Raw genomic sequence first — 6,003 nt, 5'->3', positions numbered from 1 at the left:
ATATAAAATAAAAGATTTTCACCATTCATATCTCCACGGTCTATATGGAGGTATGTTGGCTACCTGGTCGGGGGTTAAGGGAACGGTTTGGTAAGGGTCTTGCCCTTGTTCAGCGTTTAGAGGTCCTGCTTGGGACCTGGGTCAAATTTAGTAGGATCTCCTTCAATGCCCATAGGTATTGGATGGCGGGGATCCAAACTCTTTGACCCCCTCATAAGTTAACTACTATTAATACTATAACCCGGCTATTTAGGACTGTATCCCTGCTGACTCAGACTACTTAGCCGAGGGTAACGTCACCGCCAGAAGCGGGGCCTACCACAATTTGCATTAATAACTTAATTCATTATCTTTCAATAATCCGACCCTTTAGGATTGTATCCTTGCTGACTCAAACTACTGGGTTGAGGGTAACGTCGCCTTCAAAAGAGGGGCCTACTACAATAACTAAGATAATCTCTTAAACAAGTGCAAAAGTGCGAAAATAATCAAAGGTTATACTAATACACGTGTCGGATCCAAGTGATTCATCTTGTCTATCTGTTTTTATTTTATTTTTATTTTCAGCATTTAGTTAGTTTTTTTTTTTATTTTCTTAGTTTAAAACATTTTTCTAACCTTTTGATTTGATTAGACGTTGAGGATAAACCGGTATTAAAAGCTCTTGTGTCCTTGAACGACCTCGGTATCTTACCAACACTATACTACGTCCACGATGGGTGCACTTGCCCATATGTGTGTTTAGTGTTAGTAAATATCGTGTTTTATAAATTTAAAACTTGGCTAAAAGTGTAAAAAGGGGCTTAAATACTCATCAAAAATATAACACACTTCACGCACATCAAGTTTTTGGCGCCGCTGCCGGGGACACAAGGATTTTAAGAAAGTTAGGAATCAACGGCCTAATCATATTTTTATTTTTCTTTAATTTTTTAGGATTTTTTTTTTTGATTTGTCAGCTTCTGCAGAGCTCAGCACGGGGCCGTGCCTGGTCGGACACGGGCCGTGCTCAGCAACGTTACTGGCAGTTTTTGTTTTTCAAGTTACAGAAGGCTGACCACGGGGCCGTGCCGGTGCAACACGGGGCCGTGTCCAACTTCCAGTAACTGGGATCTGAAAAACAATCACTGTAATTCCGACCACGGGGCCGTGTTCGCTCAACACGGGGCCGTGGTGAACCTTCTGACCGACATTCTTTTCTGTTTTTATTGCAGGACTTGGAACCCGACGCCATCTTCGCGTAGTGTATGAGCTCCAGTTCCAATAAAGACATAAAGGAACCGCTAGAAGAACCCGAACGCTTTCTCAGAAAAAGGTTAAAAGCCAAAAACCAAGAGAAGGTTTCGGGTGATCCACCCCCAATGGCGGACCAACGTACCCTTATGGATTATCTACGGCCCACTGTAGGTAATCTAGGCGCCGCTATCAATGCTCCGAATGTCGAAGCCAATAACTTCGAACTTCGACCGCATTTGATACAAATGCTCCAAAACTCCGCAACCTTCCACGGGCTTGCGGACGAGGATCCTCATCTACATATAACTAATTTCTTAGAAATATGTGATACCTTTCGGATCAATGGAGCATCAAACGACGCCATCCGCCTCCGTATGTTTCCATTCTCACTAAAAGACCGAGCGAAAGCTTGGCTCAACACCCTCCCAGCTGGATCGGTAAACACCTGGGATGAACTAGCCCAAAAGTTTCTATATAAGTATTTCCCTCCTTCTAAAACTGCTAAATTAATGGCTGAAATTAATACATACTCACAAGAGGACGGGGAATCCTTATATGAAACTTGGGAAAGGTTCAAGGAGCTATTACGCAAGTGTCCCCATCACGGCCTCGCAATATGGCAACAAGTATCCACTTTCTACAATGGATTGTTGCCACACACTAGGCAGACACTTGATTCTAGCTCCGGGGGACTTTTAGGTAATCGACGCCCACACGAAATATATAATCAGATTGAGGAAATTGCTCAAACCAATTTTCAATGGCACACTCCCCGGGGAAATAAGTCTATCGCCCCGGGCGCCCATAAGGTCGACGAAAGCACCTCTTTACAAGCCCAAATCGAGGCCCTTTCTTCAAAAATAAAAAAATTAGAAATGACAAAAACAGTCTCGGTTATGGCTTGTGAAGGGTGTGGTGGGTCACATGAAAATTGGAGTTGCATGAAAGAAACGGACGATCAACAAGAAATGGTAAACTACATTGATAATAGACCTTGGCCGTCGGGTCCTCCAACGGGAACTTACAACCAAGGATGGCGAAACCACCCAAACCTTGGTTGGAGGGAAACCAGCAATAGTAGTAACCAACAAACCCAACGAACAAACTTTCAGCAATCAAGAAATGAGTCACAAAATTTCACTCAACAACAAAGTGGACGAGAAAGGCTCGAAGATACTATATCTCGCCTCGTCTCTGACACTGATAAGAAAAACTCAGAAAGATTTCTACAATTAGAATCTAATTTTAGGATTCAACAAGCTAGCATTCAAAACATAGAAAAACAAATAAATCAACTAGCACAAAATTTTTCCGAGAGACCGCAAGGCGCATTACCTAGCAATACCGAAACAAACCCAAAGGCGCAAGTTCACCTCATCACACTACGAAACCGCACCGTAGGGCCTGCAGAAGTACCTCCACCTACGGAAGAAACAATGCCAACACATCTGCAGGAAAAGAACTCTCCCCCATCACCAGAGCCTACCAAGGCTCCTCGAGTTCCGTACCCCGGTAGGTTAATTCGTCAAAAGACCAATGAGCAGTTCGCAAAATTCGAAAGTCTGTTAAAACAATTGCATGTCAATATTCCTTTTATCGAAGTCCTAACCCAAATGCCCAAATACTCTAAATTTATGAGGGACTTCCTTACACATAAAAAGAAAATTGAAAATTTGCAATTAGTTAATTTAGGCGAAGAATGCTCTGCCCTCGTACTCAATAAACTACCCCAAAAGAAAATCGATCCCGGAAGTTTCACGATTCCATGCTCAATAGGGGAATCACCCGTTCACAATGCCTTGGCCGACTTAGGGGCTAGCATTAACCTCATGCCCTCATCGATGTTCAAAAGGCTTGGCTTGGGTACCACGAGCCCTACAAAAATAAGCATACAACTCGCTGATCGATCAGTCAAGTTCCCACAAGGTGTCATCGAGAATGTCTTGGTAAGGGTAAGCAGATTCGTTTATCCAGTTGACTTTGTCATACTCGACATGGAGGAAGACACCGAGGTCCCCCTTATACTAGGGAGACCCTTCCTTGCCACAGCACAAGCAGTGGTAGACATGAATGACGGGACACTAACTTTGAGGTATGAGGACGATGAGGTGAAGTTCGGAGTTGGGAAGAGAATAGAGGACGACGACCCAGTCAACTACATGAAGGTTATTGATTCAAGCTTGGATGCCGCTCTCCGACGGTGTAACTTGGGAAGCAAGGCACTCCACTCAGAAGATATATAACCGGGAATCGGGTCTAGCCAAGGACCCTTATAAACGTGGCGCACCACGGAGGCATTCCGCGGATCTATCCTTAGTTTAGTTTAATCTTTTAGTTTTTGCAGAATAAAACACACTCATGGTGGTAATGGATGAAAAGGGGAACGAGAAAAATGGAACCATGCACGAAGAACAGAGCAACCCGACAAAAATCTCCATCACAGAAGGCTCAACACGGGCCGTGCCCAACCAACACGGCCCCGTGCTGAGCCCCTGCAGAAAATCACCCAGTTCAGGTAACTGGACACGGGCCGTGTTCAGCGGACACGCCCCCGTGTCCAGGCTTCTGTTTTAATTCTGTAATTTTTGTTACTGGCACTTGACCACGGGGCCGTGCCCGGTCAACACGGGGTCGTGTCCAGGATGCCAGTAACATAAATCTTTGCTTTTTAACACACTCTAATCAACCAAAAACTTTATTTTTGGACACATTGAGGACAATGTGTAATTTAAGTGTGGGGGGGATGCTAAAACCTTGAAATTTTGCAAAATCCTAAACACAAGCCTTACACAAAACTCTATTGGAACCGCTAAACACCCCAAATTTTTTCAAAAACGTTTTCATTTTTTTTATTTACTTGTCTTAGTTTAAGTTGGGGATAACAAGTTCTAAAAAGGTTATATTTTTACAAGTTTACAACCGATAGCGTCGTGATAAAAAAGAACCAACATAAGAAAATTATGAAACGGTATAACAAGTCTAGTTAAAAACTCGATTATATATGCTCGGTCACATTAAAAACCCATTCCCACAAAAGTGAGTTTTGAGCCTTTATTGAGCATAAAAATACACATATTTAGATTAAATGCTCATTTTTCGTTTCTTGTGTGAATAGCCGCTCGGTCTTTACAAATCTAGAACTTGCCACGACGATACATTCCCGGTCCTTACCAACTTAAACCCAAGTAAGTAAATGATGGAGGCATTAGGACTAACCATTTTTTCTTTCAAAACCATTATTTTTCATTTTTTTTACCTACCCAAAATCCCCCTAGATAGCCCCTTTGAGCCTAAACCTTTCATTTCATTACCCCAAAACCCTTTTTACCCACCAAAAAACCTTTTTAATTTTTTTTATTTTATTTTAGTAACAAGTTCGCTTTTTCGTAAACTCACCTTTTTATGTGACGTTAAAAAAAATGATGATGATGAAGTCAAAAGCTACAAAAGCTTGTTTGGAGAAATACTTCAAAATAAAAAGTCACTAAAAACAAGGTACTTCACGAAAACCGATGCTTGTTACGATTTTCGCCCTTTTTACTAACCACTAACCAACCACCCACCTTTAAACCCAAGCCTTCACCCCAAAAGTCCTCTTGATATTTACAAAGGTAAAAAGTTAAAAAGGAGGAGGATTGATTGCTTGGCAAGCCTATGGAAGACGTAAGTTCCGTGCCGCTCTCGAGTGATTCACTAAAATATACACCTTCGGCCGAGTGTTGAGTGATCTCCCGTGAGGTATGTGAACTTGTATATATATGGAATTTTAATAAGGCATGCTATGCCCAAATAAGTAATTCATCTTATGAAAAGTTCAAAATAAATCATAACGAATAGGATTGTAAATAAATAAAAATAAAACCTATAAAAACCTTGGATTCCCGACACTCTAGGACAAGCTAAAAAACTTCTCTTCTACCTATTCCATTTGGGAGTGTAAGCCACATTTAAAGAGTTTTGCTTGAGGACAGGCAAAAGTTCAAGTGTGGGGGTATTTGATGTGTGTAAAATGCAACATATAAATCACATCAATTAAGGCATAAAACTAACCCTTTTTAAGTACTAATGTTGGAAAAAGAGTGTTTTTGTCTTCCTTTTGTATTTTCAGGATGAAATGAGCTCAAAATCACAAAAGAAGCAAAAAGACAGCTAATTCTACCATAAATACAAGAAAAGGAACAAAAGTGGACTGCCCGGACCCTCAACGGCATCTCCCAAGGCAAAGGAGAAGAAACAGAGTCTGAACACGCCCCGTGTCTAGCGAACACGGGGGCGTGCCCAGGAAGCAGCAGAAAAGACAAACCAGTAGAAGCTTCCATTGCCCACCACGGGGCCGTGTCCAGCGAGCACGGGGGCGTGGTGAAAGTACAGCAGGCGCATTAATTGTAATTCGCAATTACAATTAATGAAGTGAGAGAATGTCAGACGGGCACGGGGCCGTGTCCAGCGGACACGGGGCCGTGTCCAGCCTTCTGTTCAGCCTATAAATAGAGGAGCTTGGCTTCATTCTCTCTCATCCCTTGGCACACCACCTCTCTCACACTTCATCCACCACCCACCACCACCATAACACCATCATCCATTGTCCATCATAGAGTGTGTGAGTCGTCTCGGGATCCAAGATTGATCGTAAGAGTTCTTGACAATCAAGGCCATGTTTGCCTAAGTCTCTTACATCACTTGGTGAAGACAAGTGTTTAGTATAATACTTTTTATTTTTAATCTTTTGCATTTTTTATTTGGTTTTGTATTAATGACTTTAATAAC

At 42.1% G+C, this 6,003-nt stretch overlaps 1 non-coding gene across 1 annotated transcript; it reads right to left on the bottom strand.

Moving 5' to 3' along the window:
• Positions 1-1,739: 1,739 nt before the first annotated feature.
• On the bottom strand, positions 1,740-1,846 carry LOC118485276. The gene has a single exon (XR_004875581.1). It is a non-coding gene; the product is annotated as a small nucleolar RNA R71 (small nucleolar RNA).
• Between the last annotated feature and the right edge of the window lie 4,157 nt (positions 1,847-6,003).

Source organism: Helianthus annuus, chromosome 12, assembly GCF_002127325.2.
Source record: "Helianthus annuus cultivar XRQ/B chromosome 12, HanXRQr2.0-SUNRISE, whole genome shotgun sequence".
Lineage (NCBI taxonomy): Eukaryota > Viridiplantae > Streptophyta > Magnoliopsida > Asterales > Asteraceae > Helianthus > Helianthus annuus.
This window is presented reverse-complemented; position numbering and strand designations above follow the sequence as displayed.